This window comes from Zalophus californianus, chromosome 13 (assembly GCF_009762305.2).
Source record: "Zalophus californianus isolate mZalCal1 chromosome 13, mZalCal1.pri.v2, whole genome shotgun sequence".
Taxonomy (NCBI): Eukaryota; Metazoa; Chordata; class Mammalia; order Carnivora; family Otariidae; genus Zalophus; species Zalophus californianus.
Window position 1 is genome coordinate 83,727,190 of NC_045607.1, and position 24,828 is coordinate 83,752,017.

Consider the following 24,828-nt stretch of genomic DNA (forward strand, 5'->3'; position numbering starts at 1 on the left):
TCCAGCTCAGACAGGTCTTTCAGCTCAATGGATGCCACTCCGTCAATCAGCCCTGGGTTCCTCAACCCATTTGCAGTGCTCTGGAGTGAACCACTTTGACTCCCCAAGTGTCCACTTAGATCTCCTCTCGGTCCTGCCCTTTGGCTGCTGAGGCACTGCTAGCCTTTGATCTGCCTATGTCTTCCCATCCGGAGGACTCCTGGCTCTCCTGGTGGGGCCCTCTGCCTGACCAGTCCTTCCAGCCTCCAGCATCAGCCAGGCTCCAGAAGGTGAGTGGACACTGCTCAGAGCATTAACGTTCAGACATCGTCTGTCTCCCTATTCCAGCCGCCCTTGTGCCTGCAGCTGGGCCAGACCGCTGTCTTGTGTCACTTCTCGGTCTCTAATTACGTATTTGTATTTACCTGTTTACCATCTGCCTCCCCCTCCAGACTGTAAGCTCTGCTCTGAGGGTGGAGGCCTATTTTGCTGACACTATGTCGATTTCCTACTGAGTTTTCTAGTCCAACCAACACTCACTCATTCATTCACTGGCTGGACAACCACTGAACCACTCCCTATCCAACACTGATTGACACTGGACATACAGACAATACCCAGGCCTCCCCGCCCTCAAGAATCACCCAGTCTAACAGAGGGACAACTGTGTGCTGTAATAGGGATGTGAGTGACTGTGGGACAACAGGGAGAGGGGACAATTCTGTCTGAGCATCCTAGCTTGGGAAAACCTTCATAGGGAAGGTACTTGGGTTAGGTCTTAATAATATGCAGATATCCCTTAGGCTGACAAAAAGATCTGAAGCATCAGGCAGAAAGGAAAGTATCCCCAAGAGCCAGAAGAAGCATTAACAGCAAAGAGTGTTCTCAGACCAGTAAGCAGAGCGAGCACCTCTGAGCCCAGGGCTCAGACTTTGCTCTGTGCACCTTCTCCCCTTACCGATTTTGCTTTGTATCCATGCCTACAATAATCATAGTGATAACTCTGTGTTAAGTCTTGTGAGTCATCTTACAAATCGCTGAAGCTGGGGGTGGTCCTGGGATGCCAAGACACTGTCTCTGCACGGGAGAAGCATTGCGAAATGTCTCCTGTCCAGTTCTGTCTGTTACAGGAGGACAGCCCACAGGGGCCCAGCAGGAATGCAAAGGTGTGCAACTGGCTGAGTGGGATCAGGGACAAACAGACAAGTCTAAAGTAGAGTAAAGGGACTAACTCAGCTCCTGGCCGACCAGCAAGTGCCAGGCAGAGCTGAGCAGCTAGTTCGTAGCCACTGACAGTAAACCCTCTCTGCTAACGACAGGTACCCCCAAATGATAACCTAGAACACCTTGGGCAGTATTTGGCCTTTTTCCAAAACTCAAAAGAAATGCTCTACATCCTCAGATACAATGAAGATTCTTTTAAAAGTAAATGTAAAATAAAATTAGGGGATGTTTGTCTGAACTGCATGAAACCAGCAGGAGGGGTGGAGAGCAGCTCAGCTTCAGAAGACCCCAGAGCGCTGGGTTGCCACCGTCCTTCTTGGCTTTCTCTTCTGTAGCAAACCCGACCTTCATAACCCAGACGTCAGCACCCCTGCTCTGAATCGGCTTATGCCCAGTTACACTAAGGAGACTAGACACTTAGTAGCACAGATCCTAAAGCTATTAAGCTGAACAGCAAATCCATGAAGGGAAGAAAAGTAAAATTCAAGGTCACTACTTCCAAATGCCTCCAAACCACTGGTTCTCAACACACAATCCCCAGACCAGCAGCATCAGCATTGCCTAATTACTTGTTAGAGAGGCAGATTCTCAAGCTCCACCCCAGACCTACCAAATCAGAAGCTAAAAACTCAGGGAGTGCAGCTGCAGATATGTGTTTGGACAAGCCGTCCAGGCGATTCAGATGCAGTTAATGTTTGAGAACCTCTGCACTACACACTTGCACTTGCTTATCCTATGTCTGTCTCAAACAATTCTCAAATGTTTCTAAATCCAGCCTAATTCACTATTTCTCGTAATGCTGCCTACATTTCCCAGTAATACTAGAGCAAAACAGCACAACCCAAGTTCGATATGGTGGGCCTCCAAAATGCAACAGGTATTTTTAAAAATGATTAATTTGTGACTGTAGAGCGTGAAGGTAATTCACATGACTACAGAGCAAAACATTGCCGTGCAGCTTGGGAAAGAAAAACCAAAATGAACTAACTCAGGCAAAAATGTCTATCAGTGTATCCTCCATTTGGGGGTACATGAAGAGTACCCCAATAAAATACAGACAATATATTGTATATATAAACAATTTACTAATAGGATTTTTAAAACATTTTACTGTATATTTTAATAAGTAGAATGGACAAATATTAACCTGCACAATATCAAACAATATTTTAGTTAAAGTGTTTCAAATGTCCATTATTAGCACCAATCCTGTTTTTTGGTGTGGTGTGATGTGCAGACATTTGGTGTGTTATTAACATTTGAGAGGAGCATGATTTTTTAGTGTGCATTAAATCAGCATGTAGAATAATAGGTGCCTGTCTGCTTACTCCCCTTCATCTCGAAGAAACTACATATTCATTAATTCTTCACTCAAATCCTTTGGAACATCAGGTACTACCTGCACGAGGCTCTAAGGCAAATAAAAGCATGAGCCAAAACTTTCAAAATTTCAAAAGAGCAATGGGCTCAATTTACATTTTCAGTGTTCTAAACCATGGAAACTAGGGAATCTATTAAAAACTGATTTTCCTCTTTCTGTCTAGTTTTCCTTTAAAAAAGAATAAAAGTGGGGCATCTGGGTGGTTCAGTCAGTTAAGCGTCTCTCTTCTGCTCAGGTCATAATCCTGGGGTTCCTGGGATCGAGCCCCGTGTCAGGCTCTCTGCTCAGCCAGGAGTCTGCTTCTCCCTTTGCCCCTCCTCCTGCTCCTGCTCTCTCTCTTTCTCTCTCTCTCAAATAATAATAAATAAATAAAAATTAAAAAGAATAAAAGGAAAAAAAGTCAGGAACAAATGGCCTAATAAATAAGCACATGAAAAGATGCTCAACATCATTAGCCATCAGAAAATATGAATCAAAAAAACCACATCACACAGGATGCCTGGATGGCCCAGTCATTTGAGCTTCTGGCTCTTGATTTCGGTTCAGGTGGTGGTCTCAGGTTGTGATCTCAGGTTGTGATCTCAGGTCGAGGGATAGAGCCCCATGGCAGGCTCAGCCCTCAGCACTGAGTCTGCTTGCCCCTCTCCCTCTCCGCCCCCCACCTCTGCTTGCACACATGTACACACACACTCTCTCTCTCAAATACATAAAAATAAATAAAATCTTAAAAAAAAAAGTCACACCAACTAGGATGGCTAAAATAAAAAAGACAAACAGTAAGTGTTGATGAAGATGTTGGGAAATTGGAGCTGTCCTACATTGCTGGTGGGAGTCTAAAGTGGTACAGCTACTTTGGAAAGTAGTCTGGCAGTTCCTGAAAATGTCAAATACAGAGTTATTATCTGTTTTTCACTTGAGGGTATGTACCCAAAAGGAATGAAAACATATGCCCACATAAAAACATCTGTACATGAATGTTCACAGCAGCATTATTCATAATATTATGCCAAAAAATTGAAACAACCCAAGTGTCCATCAACAGATGAATGGATAAAATGTGGCATACATATACAATGGACCATTAACTGGCAATAAGAAGAGTAAAGCACTGAATCATGCTACCGTGTAGATAAACCATGAAAACATTAGGCTAAATGAAAAAAAGGCCAGATATACTGGACCACATCCTGTGTAATTCCATTTATATGAAAGGTCCTGAATAAGCAAATCTGTAGATGGAAAGTAGATTAGTGGTTTTTAGCACGGGGAAGGAAAGGGATTGGGAGATGCCAGCTAGGAGATGGAAAAGGTTCATGGAGGAGTGGTATTCTTTTTAGAATACCTGGCAATAAAAATGTCCTGAAGTTGATTATGGTAATGGTTGCACAACTCTGGGAATATACTCAAAACCAATGCATTGTATACTTAAAATAGGTGAATTGTATGGCATGTGAATTATATCTCAGTAAAATTATTAATTTTTTTGAGAGAGAGAAAGAGAGTGTGTGTGAGCGGGGGGAGGGGCAGATAGCGAAGGAGAGAGAGAATCTTAAGCAGCCTCCACGCTCAGTGCAGAGCCGGACATGGGGCTCAACCTCACGACCCTGAGACCATGACCTGAGCCGATCTCAAGAGTCGGACACTTAACCGACTGAGCTACCCAGGGGTCCCAATAAAATTACTTTCTTAATGGCCTAAAGCAAGAAGAGAATTACAGATTCAGTTAACTAAAAAGTATTAGGTACTTCAAATATGTAGCTTCTTCTGTCTTTTTTGCATTATAAATTTCTCCCAAATGAAAATAAGAGATAGATTTCTACTATGATTTTAAAATTTACAAGCACCTGGGGTGCCTGGGTGGCTCAGTCGTTAAGTGTCTGCCTTCGGCTCAGGTCGTGATCCCAGGGTCCTGGAATCGAGCCCCACATTGGGCTCCCTGCTCCATGGGAAGCCGGCTTCTCCCTCTCCCACTCCCTGCTTGTGGATCTCTCACTGTGTCTCTCTCTGTCAAATAAATAAATAAAATCTTTAAAAAAAATAAAAATAAATAAAATTTACAAGCACTTTTACAAATAAGGTTCTTTGCAGTCCTTACTATAATCTTAAAGGGAGATAATTATGCCCCTACCTTTATATTTAGGAATGTGGACACTCAGAATATATGAGGTTTACTCCCCCTAGTCAGGTGTTCAGGGCAGATGTTATTCCTGCACCTAAATCCTGTGCCCTTTCTTCTATACTCTGTAGCATCTCAGGGTGCCACACAGATATTGACTGGCCTATGTACAGAGATGGCAAGGCTGACTATCTCAGTAAGGAGAATGCCCACATCTTGCCCAGCTACAATAATGCTACATTCAACCCAAGGATAATCTTTTTTGTTTTAAAGATTTTACTTATTTTTTGACAGGGAGAGAGACAGCGAGAGAGGGAACACAAGCAGGGGGAGAGGGAGAGGGAGAAGCAGGCTGCCAAGCAAGGAGCCCAATGTGGGGCTCGAGACCAGGGCCCCGGGACCATGACCCCAGCTGAAGGCAGATGCTCAAAGACTGAGCCACCCAGGCGCCCCAAGCCAAGTCTAATCTAACTGATCACTCATCAGAGGTCTTACTTTTAAATCCTTTGCTCTTTGGGAATTTATTTCAGTTTTGGCTCATCTTTTTATTTGCCTAAGGACCTACCTAGTGCATGTAGTACCTGATGTTCCAAAAGATATTAATGAATACATAGCTTCTTGGAGGTGAAGGGGGATTTGTAGACAGGGTTGATTCTACATGGAAGAACAGTGGAAAGAACCATGGTCTAGAGTAGGAAGACCACAACTGGCTTCACTTTTCTCATCTGTAAAATAAGGGAAAAAAGAAATACCTCTCTCAAGGTCATTATAAAGATTTAACGAAAATATGTTGGAAAGTACCTAATTTGCAATAGGCATGGACTCTAAATCAAATAGTCCAGGGACGCCTGGGTGGCTCAGTTGGTTAAGGGTCTGCCTTCAGCTCAGATCATGATCTCAGGGTCCTGGGATGGAGCCCCAGGTCAGGCTCCCTGCTGAGTGGGGAGTCGGCTTCTCCCTCTGCCTCTGACCCTCCTCCCTACTTGTGCTAGCTCTGTCTCAAATAAATAAATAAATTCTCCCTCTGCCTGCTGCTTCCCCTGCTTGTGCTCGCGTACTCTCTCTCTCTGACAAATAAATAAATAAAATCTTTGGGAAAAAATAAAAAAAATAATAAAACACTTCAAATTCTCCTTTTAAAAAAATAAAAAATAAATCAAATAGTCAGAAACCAGTGGGTTCTTTCAAACATTCAGGCTACTAAAACCTCAGATCTTGAGAATGATGAGCAACGTCATCCATTTTTACTAAACTCTCCAAATGATTCCCCTGGCATCACTGAAAAAACCATTCACTGGACACGTTCTAAGGAATTTTTTTCTCATGTGTGGACTACAAAACAGCATTTGTTCACCAAATAAAACTCTGAATTATATTGCTATTTCAGAAGAGAATGCAGCGGAAGGAAAACCTTTTCTCTTTTGCCTTACTACCATTACAAGGAGACAACAATCTGAATTTCTGCGAATACAAGAATATCCTCAAAAGGGAGAACTTTTGTCTAATTTTGCCCATTTGAATTATCTTTTATTCATCATTTCAAAGGGATTTTTCAGTGAAAGGAAGCTGTAAGTTCCTTCCTACAAGTCAATAGCTTCTTTCCGATAAAGGTCGTAACACAGGAAAAGTCAAATATCTTAGTAAAAGAAAAGAGAATCTGGGAAGAATTTGAAGGATTTCCCACTACTCAGCTGTTTAGTACATCTTCCCAATATCCTTGATCACTTATGTATTCGAAACCACATTCTTTTTTTTTTGAGATTTTTTTAAGAGATTTTATCTTTAGAGATTCTTAAAGTAATTTTTTTAAATAGTTTTTTTAGATTTTATCTATTTATTTATTTGAGAGAGAGAGAGCACATGAGGGGGGAGGGTCAGAGGCAGAAGCAGACTCCCCGCTGAGCAGGGAGCCCGATGCGGGACTCGATCCCAGGACTCCAGGATCATGACCTGAGCCGAAGGCAGTCGCTTAACCAACTGAGCCACCCAGGCGCCCTCTTTTTTTTTTATTTAAAAATTTTTATTTATTTATTTGAGAGAAAGAATGAGAGAGAGAGAGAGCACATGAGAGAGGGGAGGGTCAGAGGGAGAAGCAGACTCCCTGCTCAGCAGGGAGCCCGATGCGGGACTCGATCCTGGGACTCCAGGATCATGACCTGAGCCAAGGCAGTCGCTCAACCAACTGAGCCACCCAGGCGCCCCACCCAGGCACCCTCTTAAAGTAATTTTTATAAGATTTTATTTTTAAGTAATTTCTACACCCAACATAGGGCTCCAACTCACAATCCCAAGAGACACATGCTCTACCTACTGAGCCAGCCAGGCATCCTGAAACCACATCCTTGACCCATAACAATGACTCTCTTAGCTCATGAACGAAACCACTTTTATTAGTTTGCCAATTCATATTTATGTTCTCACTGAAATGCATGTCCCCAAATCACAAGCTGGCCAATTTTAAGCAGATGCAGGCAAATGACTTTCATTATTACAAGTCTTTCCTCAATTATACAAACATTTTTATAACTAGAAATAATGTTGTTGGACCATTAGACCCATTTAACATGAAAGCAGAAACAAAATACATAGTATGGGGTATTTGGGAAAATTATTTGAAATCTGCTTTCTGAAGCCTTGCTGTGACCTCCTCCTATATTTACCAAGCAACTTTTTCCTTTTTTTTCTTTTTTTAAAGATTTTATTTATTTGACAAAGAGAGAGAGACAGCATGAGTGGGGAGGAGGGGGAGAGGGAGCAGGCTCCCCACCGAGCAGGGAGCCCAATGCGGGGCTCAATCCCAGGATCCTGGGATCATGACCTGAGCCAAAGGCAGACTCGAAACCAACTGAGCCACCCAGGTGCCCCGCACCAACTTTTTCCTTAAGGTTTATTCCAACTACTTTCAAAAATGTGTTGAGTCACTGTTAAAAAAAATAATAATAAACCCCAAAAAAACGGGATACCTAAAATAAAGCCAGTTAAAAGAAACATAGAGATAAATGTCACCAGGCATCTAGTTATTAATGTGCATCTAGTTAATCAGTGAGTTTGAGCCCTGGTAGCTCCATTCCTTTGCAGCCAAAATAAAAAGGAAACCCTCATGAGTTTCGGGTTGTTTGTTAAAAGAAAGCATATGGGCGCCTGGGTGGCTCAGATGGTTGGGCGTCTGCCTTCGGCTCGGGTCATGATCCCAGGGTCCTGGGATCGAGACCCGCATCGGGCTCCCTGCTCCTTGGGAGCCTGCTTCTCCCTCTGCTTCTCTCTCTCTCCCTCCCTCTCTCTCTGTCTCTCATGAATAAATAAATAAAATATTAAAAAAAAAAAGAAAGCATATGTACTCTAAGAACCTGGAGCTATAGTGCCATGTCCACCAGGACAGTGGCCCAGGAATCTTTACATGTTTATATATATTCTGTGAACATGATTTTACTTTTACTTTTACTTTACATTCCGATTCAGCCTTTTCTCCACCCTACAAAAACATATCATTTAAAGTATCCAGAAGTTGTGGGGCTGAGGAGAGGAAGAATGCAGTATTGTTTAATGTGTAGAGTTTTTGTTTGGAACGATAAAAAAGTTCTGGAAATGGAGAGTCGGGATGGTTGAATTATCAGTGTACTTAAGGTCACCGAATCATACATTTAAAACGATTAATGGGCGCCTGGGTGGCTCAGTTGGTTGGGCGACTGCCTTTGGCTCAGGTCATGATCCTGGAGTCCAGGGATCGAGTCCCACATCGGGCTCCCTGCTCAGCGGGGAGTCTGCTTCTCCCTCTGACCCTCTTCCCTCTCATGCTCTCTATCTCTTTCTCTCTCTCTCAAATAAATAAATAAAATCTTAAAAAAATAAAAATAAAACGATTAAAATGGTGAATTTCATGTTATATATATCTTATCATAATAATAAGTAAAAGAAGCGGGTGGGGGGATAGGGTAGCTGGGGGGTGGACATTAAGGAGGGCATGTGATGTAATGAGCACTGAGTATTATATAAGACTGATGAATCCCTGACCTGTACCTCTGAAACCAATAATACATTATATGTTAATTAACTGAATTAAAATAATTTTCAAAAAAAGAAAAAAATAGTAACAGTCAAAGAATAAAAGTATCCAGAAACAAAAAATTCACAGGCTAGTATGCTAATCACATGTCCAAATCTCATTGAGGAGCCTGACACTGAGGTGGAGGGGCTGTGACCCATGCGGCTTAAGTGTGTTTGTCCTGCTTCGGCAAAATGAAGGTTCAAATGTAGGACTTGATGAAAATGTTCGTATTGTAAATAACTTCTTCACACTGGACGAATACTTCACCCCAAGATACCCTAGGCCGGTGCTTTTCAAACGTTATTGTGCAAACGATCCCCGGGGGAGTCTTGAACCAGCAGGTCTGGGCCCACTTTTAACAGGCCCCCAGGTGAAGCCGCTGGTGCCCTGGACCTCACTTTAACCCGCAAGGCCCCAGAGCCCCTATCCATCTAACCTTCAAGAACCACGGGCCCCTCACCGGGAAATGAGGGTTGATCACACCTCTCAGGTGAACTGGTTAAGGACGGAAATTATTTGCCAACCACCGTTTGTAAAAATGCATTCAGACACTTACACAGAAAGCCGTCCTGACGCAGGGGGCTTCCCAAGTGTCCCCACCCACCTCCGGGACTAGGAAGCTGCCACAGACCGCAAGGAGAGTTGACAGGGAGGCAGTTTCGCAGAAAGTCTTCCCGCAGACTTCAAAACAGTCTTGAGAATACTCAAGCTCGAAGAATGCCTGGAATTCAGTGGCCTTTATCCAACAGAAAGATCTCCAACTCGGTTTTGACTGAGTTCCCTATAGAACAGCCCTGCAGCCTAGAACACTGACATCTTCCCGCATGTTAAAGGGAAGGGGGTTAAAACCCTCGAAGGCTCTTTGGCGCTCGGGGCACAGATCGCGGCTTCGCGGGTAGGTCTGGCCCGCGGGCAGCTCCGGGCTCTCGTTTGTGCGGGGTTTGCAAGCCCCGTGGCTGAGACCCGCCCGAGACTCTGCTGGCAATCCCCACCTGCTTGCAACCAACCAGCGCCTCCCTCGGCCCCATGGCACCAGCTCCTGACCCTTCCACTACCGCAAACGCTGGCTGCGCCAACAGAAACTCAGAGGCCCTTTTATCCTGGTTAAAGAGAAGCTCAACAGAAAGTGAAACGGTCCCTATTCCTTGGGGGAGAAGGCGCCAGGCCAGGTAGGAAAAAGACGGTGGCTCCCAGGCACCTGTAGGTGCCACAGGTGGGGTCAGAACCCACTTCCAAACGATCCCCCAAGAGAAACCCTATGATGCGCTGTCGTCCCCCGGGAGGACGGGGAGGCAGAAGTCCGCTAGGCACCCCCAGAGAGGAAAAAAATCAGTGCCCAATAAAATACACCCCGAATCCACAGGGAGATGGGGGGGGCATCAACTTGCATGTACTCTCGCTGCCCTTCACCTCCGCTCGCACGCCGATCCAAGGCGCCAGTGCCCCGCCACACCCCGCAAATCCCTCGCTCGCAGGGTCCGGACCGGTGGGAGGCATCCCGGCGACGCCCGAGCCCTGGCGGGCACAGGGCGCGCGATCAGGGCCCGGGGAGGGGAGGGAGAAGGGTACTCGCCTGCGGGCTGGGGGCGGCCGCAGTCGGCGGGGTCCCGCGCTGGACGAAGGCGGCTCCCGGGGACGCGGGGACGCGCTCCGACGCGGCGCCGGCTGCTGGGCGGGTATCTCCTGCGCTGCCTGCGCTCGTCGCTGGCGGCGCCTGGCCGGAGCCGGAGTGCGGGACGCTGCCCAGGGAGTGGGCGGGCACGAGTAGCCTCGGTCGCTGCTCCTGTGTATTATTGTGGACTCAAGCTATTTCCTGTTTGGAGGTTTGGGAGAAAGAAAAAAAAAAAAATCCAGGGTGGTGGCAGGGGGAGTGGGCGGCGGAGAGCCAGAGAACCGCGGCCCGGAGTGGGGTAGGGTGGGCAGCGGCCGTCACCTGCTTCCTCGAGACCCCAAGGGTGCCAGGTGCCCGAGTCTGGGGCAGGAGACGCAGCTTATTGCAGCTCTACTTTGGGGTGTTGGCAACGTCTAGGAGGGCACGCACGCGCCACCCAGCGGTGGGGCAGGGACTGTGGCCGCAGGGACCACCTAGTCCCCCCAGTAGGTACATCCATTCCCCTACCTCTTCCCTTCTCTGCAAAACTGCCGCTGTGCTTTCTTTCTGCCCCAGGGCAAAAGGGATTCGATGTGCTGCTTGCTTTATTCGTTCTCTGGTCAGCTTTCTGATCCTCTCCAGGAGTGTGGGCTAGGATGCGGTTATGGTACCCTTTCAAAGACCAGGGGAGGGATGGTTGTGGGCCATTATTGTAGGTGCTTGGTGGTGCTGGGGTCTTTGTTTTTGCTTGGGGGTGGGGTGAGAAGCAGGTTGGTCTTTTGGTGGAAACTTAACTTTTATGATCGGCTTCCGTTCCCCTCCCCCATGAACTTCACCCTTAGCCGGGATCTCTGGGTCTGAGGCCCCAATCCGGAAATACCGGTTCCTCCCGCTGGGACAATAGGTGAGGGCGGGAGCTTTAACCCGAGAGCCGTGTTAGTCACCGCGAGAACCCCTGCTTAGCCTGGAAGGCAACATCTTAGTGCCCAAGCCTGCAACTGGCAAGCAGGTGCTCCTTCCGTTTAGTCACATTAAAAATCCTGGGAAGGGTGGCAGGATATAAAATCAATGCACAGAAATCAGTTGCATTTCTATACATCAACAAGGAGACAGAAGAAGGAGAAATTAAGGAGTCGATCCCATTTACAATTGCACCCCAAACCATAAGATATCTAGGAATAAATTTAACCAAAGAAGCAAAGAATCTGTTCTCAGAAAACTATAGAATACTCATGAAAGAAATTGAGGAAGACACAAAGAAATGGAAAAACGTTCCATGCTCATGGATTGGAAGAAGAAATATTGTGAAAATGTCTATGCCACCTAGAGCAATCGACACATTTAATGCAATCCCTATCAAAATACCATCAACTTTTTTCAAAGAAATGGAACAAATAATCCTGAAATTTATATGGAACCAGAAAAGACCCTGAATAGCCAGAGGAATGTTCAAAAAGAAAAGCAAAGCTGGTGGCATCACAATTCCGGACCCAGCAATTGCACTACTGGGTATTTACCCCAAAGATACAAATGTAGTGATCCGAAGGGGCATGTGCACCCCAATGTTTATAGCAGCAATGTCCACAATAGCCAAACTGTGGAAAAAGCCTAGATGTCCATCAACAGATGAATGGTTAAAGAAGTTGTCACACACACACACACAGGAATATTATGCAGCCATCAAAAAATGAAATCTTGCCATTTGCAATGATGTGGATGGAACTAGAGGGTATTATGCTAAGCAAAATAAGTCAATCAGAGAAAGACAAATACCATATGATCTCACTGATGTGAGGAATTTGAGAAACGAGACAGAATCATAGGGGAAGGGAGGGAAAAATGAAACAAGACAAAAAACCAGAGAGGGAGACAAACCATAAGAGACTCTTAATCTCCGGAAACAAACTGAGGGTTGCTGGAGTGGTGGGGGGTGGGAGGGATGGGGTGTCTGGGTGATGGACATTGGGGAGGGTATGTGCTATGGGTGAGCACTGTGATTGTGTAAGACTGATGAATCACGGACCTGTACCCCTGAAACAAATAATACCTTATATGTTAATAAAAAAAAAAAATCCTGGGAAGGTAATAGGGAGTTATTGTTTAATGGGTGCAGAGTTTCAATTTGGTATGATGAAAAAGTTCTGGAGAGGGAGAATGTTGGTTGCACATTAGTGTGAATGTACATAATGCCACTGAATTGTATGCTTAAAAATGGTTAAACTGGCTCATTTTATGTTATGTATATTTTACCACACACACAAAGAAAAACCTCCTAGGAAGTTTCATTGAAGATACCTTTGCACATGACTGCCAAAGCCTCCTGCCCTCCTTCCCACCCAAACCTCTGCCATAAGTAATGGAATGAATGACAGTGCTTCTGATAAAGCCCCAAGTTCATTTAGTTTAGACTTCTGGGGATACCTGTCAACAAGTTAATTCATAACAAGTGAGTAGATTGAGCCTAGAGGACAATTTTTAAAAAGAGAACAGTTAATTTCCCACATAAGGGGAAATTATGTCAGATGAATTTAAAACAATTATCTTACTCCACATCCCTTAGGTGTATACCCTAAGGATGGAAAACATTAAAAAAAACTAAAACTGGGGCACCTGTGTGGCTCAGTCGTCAAGTGTCTGCCTTTGGCTCAGGTCCTGGGGATTGAGCCCCACATAGGGCTCCCTGCTCAGCGGGAAGCCTGCTTCTCCCTCTCCCACTCCCTCTGCTTGTGTTCCTGCTCTCTGTCAAATAAATAAATAAAATCTTTAAAAAAATTTAAAAAAAAGAACAAAAACTGTTTTTTAGTGATGATAATGTTAGAAGTAATTATGTTAATGGCCTTAAGAATCAAGATTTTTTAGTATAAAAAAATAAATATAAAATCAAGAGGGTGCCCTGGGTGGCTCAGTCATTAAGCAGCTGCCTTCGGCTCAGGTCATGATCCCAGGGTTGTTGGATCAAGCCCCACATGGGGCTCGCTGCTCAGCGGGAAGCCTGCTTCTCCCTCTCCCACTCCCCCTGCTTGTGTTCCTTCTCTCGCCGTGTCTTTCTCTGTCAAATAAATAAAGTCTTAAAAAAAAAAATCAAAGCAGTTAAGCAATATTTTTTTAAAAGATATTATTTATTTGACACAGAGAGGGAGAGCACAAGCAGGGGGAGCGGCAGAGGGAGAGGGAGAGGGAGAAGCAGACTCCCCGCTGAGCAGGGAGCCTGACGCAGGGCTCCATCCCAGGACCCTGACGCAGGGCTCCATCCCAGGACCCTGGGATCATGACCCAACAGACTGAGCCACCCAGGCATCCCAGTAGTTAAGCAATATTAAATTTGAATTAGAATGATCATTTAGAACTCATGGTATACTTCTCTTTTTTCTTTTTTTAAGATTTTATTTATTTATTTGACAGAGAGATAGAGCCAGAGAGCACAAGCTGGGGGAGGGCGGATCCCTCCCCGCTGAGCAGGGATCCTGATGTGGGGCTTAATCCCAGGACCCTGGGATCATGACCTAAGCCAAAGGCAGATGCATAACCAACTGAGCCACCCAGGTGCTCCTTATGGTATACTTTTCTTAAAAAAAAATAGGGGCGCCTGGGTGGCTCAGTTGGTTAAGCGACTGCCTTGGGCTCAGGTCATGATCCTGGAGTCCTGGGATCGAGTCCCGCATCGGGCTCCCTGCTCAGCAGGAAGTCTGCTTCTCCCTCTGACCCTCCCCCCTCTCATGTGCTCCCTCTTTCTCTCTCTCTCTCATTCTCTCTCTTTCAAATAAATAAATAAATCTTTTAAAAAAATATATTTACAGGGTCACCTGGGTGGCTCAGTGGGTAAAGCATCCAACTCTTGATTTAGGCTCAGATCATGATCTCAGGGTCATGAGATCCATGGAGCCTGCTTAAGATTATGTCTCTCCCTCTCCCTCTGCCCCTCCCCTCCTGTTCTCTCTCTCTAATTAAAAAAAAAATTCCAAGGTCTATTTACTCAAAATGCCAACCAAACATTTACTAGCCTGGTAGGAATAAGGACTCCAAGATTTCAGATTGTGGTCTCTAAATACCGTATTTCTCTAAAAAGAATCAGATCTACTTGGAGAAGTGGTTGATTTTCTGTCAGAGGCAAGAAATCTCCAAAATCAGCCTGGAATATCTTATCAATTCAGGAAGCAGTAAAGCCATCAAAAACTAAGGTTGACATCAAATGGAATCTGGAGCCAACCTGTAGAAGCATCCACCAGCCAAAGTGGGATAAATTTTAAGCCTCAAGAAGAAAAGTAATGGGGGGCGCCTCGGTGGCTCAGTTGGTTAAGCAACTGCCTTCGGCTCAGGTCATGATCCTGGAGTCCTGGGATTGAGTCCCACATCGGGCTCCCTGCTCGGCGGGGAGTCTGCTTCTCCCTCTGACCCTCTTCCCTCTCATGCTCTCTATCTCTCATTCTCTCTCTCTCAAATAAATAAATAAAATCTTTAAAAAAAAGAAGAAGAAAAATAATGGGGGGGCGCCTGAGTGCTCAGTCATTAAGCATCTGCCTTCAGCTCAGGTCATGATCCTGGGGTCCTGGGATCAAGCCCCGCATCGGGCTCCCTGCTCTCAGCGGAAAGCCTGCTTCTCCCTCTCCCACTCCCCCTGCCTGTGTTTCCTCTCTCGCTGTGTCTCTGTCAAATAAATAAATAAATAAATAAATAAATAAATAAATAAATAAATAAGAAGAAAAATAATGGGGCGCCTGCGTGGCTCAGTTGGTCAAATGTCTGCCTTTGGCTCAGGTCATGATCAGGTCCTGCTCAGCTGGGAGCCTGCTTCTCCCTCTCCCCTGCTTGTGCTCTCTCTCTCTCTCTCTCTGTCAAATAAATAAATAAAATCTTTAAAAAAAAGAAGAAGAAAAAATAACTGCAATGAATTGAGACATACCAAGTATGTATATATCCAGGAGTCATAATGATACAAAAACAGAAACAAAAAAACCCCTAACTGATTACCTTTGCAGATGCAATAGAACTAATTAATTATTTTGAAAGCTGATAAATTGTAAGAGAAAGAATTACACATGTCACCTGCCTTTTCTGGACTGTATCTAACAGGTATGTACTACTTCAGATGCTCTTTGCCTCCCCTGTCCCTTACTCTAGCCACTGCTGCAGCAACAAGGTTTAGGTGGGCTCTATCCAGCTTCATGCAGGGACAACCTGAGAATAGACTCATCTCCTCCCTCCCACCCAGTGCTTCTCTGTCAGTGCCAGGGTGGGGATGCCCATGCATATACCACCCTGAAGTTAATGCTTCATTGTCTAAGCTTCTACCAGTGAGGGATAGAAGCTGAGATGTGAATATTCCTTTCTTCCCCCCCACAAGATGAACTGTCCTGAGACTCAGTATCTATTGCTTCTCAGAAATCAAGTCACACTGATCAAGCAATCAGGTGTCTACAGCAGCAGCCTACTGAGTGAGTCTCCCTTCAACTGGCTTTCTCTGCTTCTCCCATCCCTCACTTTTTTCTGCGCGATCACTTTCCCCAGTAAAGCACGTGACTCAAGGCTCTGCTTCCTGGGAAATCCAGGCTAAGACATGTACAAACTGTGACTCAGGATAAACTAAATAGTTGATGAAGAAATTATTCTAGCCAACAAATAAGGATTGACAAAATTTGAATATCAGCATTTTCCAAAGCACTAATAAAATAGTGGATCAAGGCAGTAGTCATCGATGGCCACTAACATCACAGAAAAGATCACCGGACGTTATGTGCCATCTGATGGGAATATACAACACCACAAATGGCACATTCTTGCCAAAAAGAGCAAACCTGTGTCTGAACAAGTTTCTAGATCCAACTACCAGTTTATAAGAATTACTAAAAGAGAGGGATATATTAAACAACACTACTGTGGGGTACAGTCAACCAAATCCAGAATCTGGGAAACTCAAGAAGTCCAATGATCCAGTTTCCTCAACAACAACGAGCAAGCATTAAAAATGAAGGGAGAAGAAACCTATAAACTAAAAGATTTAAGTAATATCGATGAAATACCATGTGATTTTTGTTTGGGCCCCGATTCAGAATAACCAACCACTAAAAAAATGATGAGATATTTGGGCAAAACTTGATATTCCCTAAGTTTTAAAATGTTTTAATCACATGCCACTGATTTAATCTAGTATATGTTGCTACTACATGTGTTTGAGTGGCATATTACATACACACACACACACACACACACACACACACACTAAAATAGATGTTTAATTTCTTTCTGTATCTGAATTGAAATGAACATTTCAAAGACTTGGATTTGGATTATCTTTGAATGTGTTCAGGTAGGAAGAAAGGGACTCTGGCTGGCATAGCTAGTAACTGACATTATCTTGTTTTTTCCCACCCACTTTTTTCATTCTGGGTACATGCTGTATGGATTCCTTTGTTTGTGCTTTCCTGTAATCAACAAAACAGCATTTTCAGTAACTCATAAACATTTCCACTCTGAAGACTACACATTTCAAAATCTGCTCAGAGAAACAAAAAGAGACGCCTCCATGGGCCCCAGGGGCAGTAGTGAAAAGTGGGGCAAGAACTCTGGGTTCTGACTTGGAGCTCAGCAGAGGTTCCCTCCTGCACTGGCCCCAAGGCAGCCCCACAGAAACCATCTTGCCTTTCTGGGAGACAAAGCCCTATTCTGCTGCCTCTCAGGACAGGGAGTTCTGTGTTCTATGTCCTGAGGTTCTGAAATCGATCCTGTGCTTCACCTTCAGGCTGGGCAGACAGGATGATGGGGAAGGGGTCAAATCACAGTCTAAAGTGGGACACTTGCCTTGATAAGACAGGTGTTTTCATTACTGGCAACAGGTGCACCACGGAGCCCAGAAAGAGCTTTGTTTCTAATCTTGATTTGCTGTCCGCTGCCTGTGTATGTTTGGTATTTCTGTCCAGTTTTATTATGAAATAATTGACTTATATCACTGTATAAATTTAAGACGCACAGCAGGATCACTTGATTTACATCTATTGTGAAATGACTGCCACAGCAGAATCAGCTAATATCCATCACCCTATATAGATACAGTACAAAGAAAAAGGGGAGGGGCGCCTGGGTGGCTCAGTCGGTTAAGCGACTGCCTTCCGCTCAGGTCATGATCCTGGAGTCCAGGGATCAAGTCCCGCATCGGGCTCCCTGCTCGGCGGGGAGTCTGCTTCTCCCTCTGACCCTCCCCCCTCTCCTGTGCTCTCTCTCCGTCTCTCATTGTCGCTCTCTCAAATAAATAAATAAATAAATAAAATCTTTAAAAAAAAAGAAAAAGGGGATGCCTCGCTGGCTTAGTCAGTGGAGGTGAGTTCAAGTCCCCTATGTCCTGTAGAATTTATTTAAAGTTAAAACAAAATCTTTAAAGAGGAAAAGAAAAAAGAAAAAGAAATGTTCCCCTTGTGGTGAGAACTCTAAAAATTTACCCTCTTAACAACTTTCCTATATATCATATGGCAGTGTTAGCTATATAAGTCATCATGACATCCCTGGTACTTATTTATAACTCCAAGTTTGTACCTTTTGACCACCTTCCTCCAAGTCCCTCTCCCTGCACCTCCCTCCCTAGTTTTGCATTTAACTTCAGTGTTTTCACCCTTTGACCCAGCAATCCCCCTCCTATGTATCTACCCCACCCCCACAAGTAATGAAAGAAATATACTCAGGCGCCTGGGTGGCTCAGTCGTTAAGCGTCTGCCTTTGGCTCAGGTCATGATCCCAGGGTCCTGGGATCGAGCCCCGCATCGGGCTCCCTGCTCAGTGAGAAGGAAGCCTGTTTCTCCCTCTCCCACTCCCCCTGCTTGCATTTCTGTCTCTCTCTCTCTCTCTCTCTGTCAAAAAATAAAAAATTTAAAAATTTAAAAAATCTAAAAAAAAAACTTTTAAGAAATATACTCAGTAATGCTTATTCCTATGTGCTGGAATAGCAGAAAATTAAAATTAAATGCCATTAAAAGAATGGCTGCATAAACAGTCCATAACTACGTGTTTCATTATTCTATTTTGTAAGTCTAGCCTTTATTTCGCCTTACACAATTTTATTATGTAATATTTGATCCAAATGAGATACTGTAAGTAACATCTAAATAACCTTGAAAGCATATAATAAAATGAATACATGAACCCACCATACAATTAATCAATAGAACAATTACCAATTTTTTTTCTTTTTTTAAAGATTATTTATTTATTTATTTGAGAGAGAGAGATCATGAGCAGGGGGGAAGGGCAGAGGGAGAGGGAGAAGCAGGCTCCCCGCTGAGCGGGGAGCTCGACATGGGACTCGATCCCAGGACCCTGGGATCATGACCCAAGCCAAAGGCAGATGCTTAACTGACTGAGCCACCCAGGCGCCCCAGTTACCAATGTTTTTGATAACGCCATGTGCTTTCAACTGCCCCTATTCATTTCAAGGGAATCATTATCCTAAAATAATGCGTTCATTAAAAAAAAATTTTAAGGAAGCACCTGGGTGGCTCAGTCAGTTTAGCAGCTGCCTTCAGCTCAGGTCATGACCCTGGGGTCCTGGGATCGAGTCCCACATCCAGCTCCCTGCTCAGCATTCTCCTCCTTCTGCCGTGCCCCCTGCTTGTGAGCTCTCTCTCGCTCACTCTCTCTGTCTCAAGTAAATAAAATCTTAAAAAAAAATTTTTTTTTAGGGGCACCTGGGTGGCACAGTCAGTTGAGTATCTGACTCTTGGTTATAGCTCGGGTCATGGTCTCAGAGTCATGAGATTGAACCCATGTCAGTCTCCATGCTCAGCACAGAGTCTGTTAGAGATTCTCTCTCCCCCACTCCCTCTGGCCCTTCCCACCATGTGTACACGCTCTTTCTCTCTCTCTAAAGGAAATAAATAAATCTTTAAAAAAATTTTTTACCCCAACATATACATCTTCCTAAACAATATATTATTTGGATTTGCTTGTTTTTGAGCTTTATAAAAATAGAATCACACTGTGTGTGGTCTGTAACCAGCAAGTTTTCACTGCAAATTATATTTCTAAGATTTATTTGAGTTGTTGAATATGGCTGTATTTCATCCAATTTTCCTGCTGTATAATATTCCATTTCCATATTTGATTCTAAATTTTCCTTTGGAATAAAAAGATATCCCCCCTCTAGGCAAAGAGTTACTTTCTTGGTGATTTTTGGAGAAAAGCTGTTAGATCATTGCAAGAGCAGAATTTATAGACAAGAATGTTTCTTCATTTCACCCACCAAGGAAACACATATCACCCCATGTCATTTGGAGGGTTTTGCCTTCAAGGTATGTTTGATGTTGCATAGCTACCAGAAAATGCATCAAAGTACAGCTCACCAAACCTCTCTTTATTCACACCAGTCGCTCCATAATTTCAAAATTGGGTAGACTTTTATTTATTTATTTATTTTAAGATTTCATTTATTGGAGAGAGAGAGTATGAGCGGGGGAAGTGCGGAGAGAGAAGCAGCCTCCCCACTGAGCAGGGGCCCTGATGCGGGACTCGATCCCAGGACTCTAGGATCATGACCCGAGCTGAAGGCAGACGCTCAACCGACTGAGCCACCCAGGCGCCCCAAGAATGGATAACCTTTTAGCCCACATGCCTAGATTCCTAATTCTTCCTTCAATTCATTGAAATCTGCATCTTCCTCCCAGGTTAGGTTAATCTGTTGGGTGGCTTTCACTTTCCTTTGGCCCTTCGGATTTGTAAACGTCTTTCCTTCATAATTCTTAAGACCTTGGGCCTTGGGGCACCTGGGTGGCCCAGTAGGTTAAGCGACTGCCTTCGGCTCAGGTCATGATCCCAGGGTTCTGGGATTGAGCCCCGCATCGGGCTCCCTGCTGAGCAGGGGGCCTGCTTCTCCCTCTCCCTCTGCCCCGCCCCGCTGCTTGTGCTGTCCTGCTCTCTCTCTGTCAAATAAATAAATAAAATCTTAAAAAAAAAAAGACCTTGGGCCTTGATGAATTCTGCTTCTTTTCCTGGGCTTCTCCTTTTACAACCACACAAGTCTGTCAGGTATTGGAATGACAGCCAACGAAGCGGTAACAACCGTTGAATCGAGTGGATTCACACACAGTGTGATTCTATTTTTATAAAGCTCAAAAACAAACGAATCCAAACAATATATTGTTTAGGAAGAGGTACATGTTTGGGTAAAAAAATTTTTTTAAAGACTTATTTATTTCCTTTAGAGAGAGGGGGAGAGAAAGAGCGTGTACACGTGGTGGGGAGGGCCAGAGGGAGTGGGGAGAGAGAATCTCTGTATGGGAGTTCACCGTACTCGCCTTCCCATTATTTTGTATGTTTGAAAATTTTCCTATATAAAAATGTGGGGAGGGTGAGGGATCGAATAAACTGAATTTTGTATGTCCTTTTTTGACTTTGATTTGGGAGTCATATCTTTTTTTTTTCTTTTAAGATTTTTACTTATTTATTTGACGGAGAAAGAGAGAGCACCAGCAGGGAGAGGCAGCAGAGGGAGAGGGAGAAGCAGACTCCCCGCAGAGCAGGGAATCCGACGCGGGGCTCGATCCCACGACCCTGAGATCAGGACCTGAGCCGAAGGCAATGGCTTAACTGAGTGAGCCACCCCGGCGCCCTGGGAGTCACATCTTTTTAAGGTATATCTACACTGATTCTGAGGAATGCTATCAGGTAAAAACAAGTACTCTGTGTGACCCAATATGCAAAGTTGTCCACGACACATTGCTAAGGAAGAAAACAAAGTACAGAGCAATACATATGGTATGGGCCTCTTTATGCATTTAATACACATATGTGTGTATATGTATATACATGTATATATATACGTACGTGTACGTATATATATATACATGCAAATGAATAGAAAAATGGTTAGAAGGATGCTCTGCATCTCGGCAACAAGCTAACTGAAAAGGTGAGTGGGACAGTCTCTGATTTAGGGCAATAGGAAAATGGTAGTGAAGACAGTTCTGCTTTTCGGGGGTACTGTTTTGAATGTAATTAAAAGCAAAGGAAAATTAAGGGGCACCTGGGTGGCTCAGTTGGTTAAGCGTCTGCCTTTGGCTCAGGTCATGATCCCGAGGGCCTGGGATTAAGCACCCCCTGTCAGGGCTCCCTGCTCAGTGGAGTGTCCGCCCCCCAACTTGCACTCTCTCTCTCTCTCAAATAAATTTTAAAAAAGCAAAGTAGAATAAATGCATGGGATGAATTAGACGATTGTCAGCTATCTTCTGGCTGACATTTATAGTAATCCTAATGGGAAGGAGGATGCCTGTCTTCATGGGGACTTCATGAGAGGTAGTGGTCATGGGGCCTGGTGCGTCCTGCAGATTGAAAGGGGCAGCTGCAGCTCTCAGAGACATCCTGGCCACAGTTGCATGGATCACGTGGCCGCTGAGTGTTCTTTCAACACTCCTTACCCTGGTGTTACCCCCACTCACACCTGTCTGGCCTAAGAACAGGGTTGCTCCTGGGCCTGGAGAAACCTCAGGTCCCTCCTCCATGGGGCAAGGCAGGCAGCAGCCCCACCTTCTCCCCAAGCAGAGGCAGAAATGGGGCAGGTAAATACCTCACGGGTAGCTACCTGTCAGATTATGGAGAAGAAAGGCAAGAAGAGTAGCCAAAGACCATCCCTTCTCTATGTTCAGCAATCCCTGCGTCAGTTACTCTGAACCCCTTTAATGCACTTTGTAGTCCGCTTGGCTTTGGCATGATACTTTAAGTCCTTCCTAAACTCTGTTTAGAGGCAGGGGTTACCTCTAGATAGTTTCTGTGGCCAAAGCTTTGGGAAGTTTTTCTAAGAAAACAGCAGTTTAAGTAATTGGCACACTGCCTGCTATATGGCATTCGGTGATGGACTTTGACAGACAGCTCAGAAAGAAATAATACTTTCCGATGATCACCTGTTAACAGTCCAAAGACTACTGTAGTTTCAGTTAAGCCTCTGGTGAATATTAATTTTAAACATACATGAAAAGTATAGTTTCCCTGGAGCTGGGATTGCCTGTGAATTTCCAGGGAGAAAGAGGGAGATAGAAACATAGGTAGATATAGATAGCGATAAATTCATTGAACAATTTTGTAGAAAACAAGGATATGATTACTTACAGGGTCTAATGTAAAAACCATCTTTTTTATTGTGATGCTCAAAAAGCTCTAAACAAAAAAAAGATGTAAACAAAATAATAATACATAATTATAACTGGTATTTACATGTATAGGCCAGTCATAGAAATTAAAGGCTGAGATACAATTGAATTGCACCTGTGCTTATGATGCACTGGGAAATAATGGGAGTATTAGGGACATGACCGAAATAATGGTCTCACATTTTTTTTAAGGATTTATTTATTTATTTGAGAGAGCGAGAATGAGAGAGAGAGAGAGAGTACATGGGGGGGAGGGTTAGAGGAAGAAGCAGGCTCCTCGCTGAGCAGGGAGCCCGATGCGGGACTCGATCCAGGGACTCCAGGATCATGACCTGAGCCAAAGGCAGTCGCTTAGCCAACTGAGCCACCCAGGCGCCCCAATGGGCTCACATTTTAATGAGTACTTATTTGGCACATTGTGCCCGTGATACTAAAGTGAGGTCATGTAAGCATGCTAATTGATTGAGGGATTCTTCAACTGAAATCAATACCAACAATTTAAAAACACAACACAAACCAGGGCAGGTGAGGGTGAGAAGAAACTGCTACACTGCTTGCCGTTGTAAACTGCTCCCACCCTTTCAAAAAGCATTTTCATAAAATGCATCAAGACTCATAAAAAATGTTCAAATCATTTGACCTTGTGACTTTACCCTAGGCTCCTGTCTTCAGACAAAAGTACAAATACAGAGAAGACTATATGCACAGAACTTTTCATCAACACATTAGTCATAAGAGCAAAAAATGGAAAACAATGAAACTATCCAATAATTAGGGAAAGTTAAGTAAATTAAGACATATCCACTAAAAGGTACATTATGTGGGCATATATATGTTGACTATGAAGAGTATGTAGCAATATTTATTCAGTCAACGAATACTTATTGAGCCAGCTTTACCATATCATGCTAAGCTCAGGTGATACAATGATGCACAAAAAATGGAGGTTTTGCCCTCATGGAACTTGCGGATAATACTTATGGTGTAATATTCATTGTAAATGACAGAATACAGAATTCCCGTACCATGATTGCCACTATGCAAAACTGAAACACACGGGCAGAAGGACGGGAACAAAATAAACCAAAATGCATACTGTGTATTTGTTTTATTTGGGGTAGTGATAGCACAGATAATTTCCCTCCCCTTTTCAGCATTTTACAGATTGCATTCGGGATTTTTGCAATTTAAAATATTGTGGGATGTATAAGAACATCAAGAAATACTATTAGCTGGGACGCCTGGGTGGCTCAGTCGTTAAGCGTCTGCCTTCGGCTCAGGTCATGGTCCCAGGGTCCTGGGATCGAGCCCCACATCGGACTCCCTGCTCATGGGAAGCCTGCTTCTCCCTCTCCCTCTCCCCGTTTGTTGTGTTCCCTCTCTCGCTGTATCTCTCTTTGCCAAATAAATAAACAAAATCTTAAAAAAAAAAGAATAGCTGGGGCTCTGCATGCTGATGAACAGGGATTGAAAACAATGGTGCATAAAAGAAGAGTATTATGAAAAGTAGTAGGATCTGATCTTAACTCAATTATTTTTTTTAACAAGTGCATGTTCATGGGTTGGTTCAAGGTCCTGTAACAATGTGTACTTTTAAAAGAGACGTGGAGGAATCTCCCGCTCTGCTAGTCCAAGAACCCTGGAGAGAGGCCCCTGGTACAGGTGGAGAAAGATCGCATAAATAAAATTTTTAAAAAAAGATTTTATTTGGGTGCCCGTGTGGCTCAGTCAGTTAAGTGTCTGCCTTCGGCTCAGGTCATCATCCCAGGCTCCTGGGATCAGGTTCCACGTTGGGCTCCCTGCTCAGCGGAGAGCCTGCTTCTCCGTCTCCTCTTCACTCATGCTCTCCCTCCCTATCTCTGTCTCGCTCTCTCTCTCTCAAACAGCTAAATAATCTTTAAAAAAAAAAGATTTTAGGGGCGCCTGGGTGGGTCAGTCATTAAGCATCTGCCTTCGGCTCAGGTCATGATCCCGGGGTCCTGGGATCGAGCCCCGCATTGGGCTCCCTGCTCCGCGGGAAGCCCGCTTCTCCCTCTCCCACTCCCCCTGCTTGTGTTTCCTCTCTCACTGTGTCTCTCTCTGTCAAATAAATAAATAAAAGCTCTAAAAAAAAATTTTATTTATTAGAGAGAGAGAGAGTGGGGAGGGACAGAGGGAGAGTGAGAAGCAGACTCCCCGCTGAGCAGGGAACCCCATGTGGGGCTCAATCCCAGGACCCAGAGATCGTGACCCGAGCAGAAGTCAGACACTTAACCAACTGAGCCACCCAGGCACCCTGTTTTCCCTTTTAAAAAAATGAGGATAATATCATAATTTTTAAATAATGAGGATAATATTATCTGCCTCAGTGATTGTTCTTAGTGCTAGAAA

At 44.3% G+C, this 24,828-nt stretch overlaps 1 protein-coding gene across 1 annotated transcript in view; it reads right to left on the reverse strand.

The window, feature by feature from the left end:
- TJP2 (tight junction protein 2) overlaps nucleotides 1-10,518 on the reverse strand; it is a 117,466-nt gene extending 106,948 nt beyond the window's left edge. The window contains exon 1 of the mRNA XM_027615434.2: nucleotides 10,319-10,518. The gene's annotated coding sequence lies outside the window, so the exon portion shown is untranslated. The remainder of the gene's footprint in view (nucleotides 1-10,318) is intronic.
- Nucleotides 10,519-24,828: the final 14,310 nt, after the last annotated feature.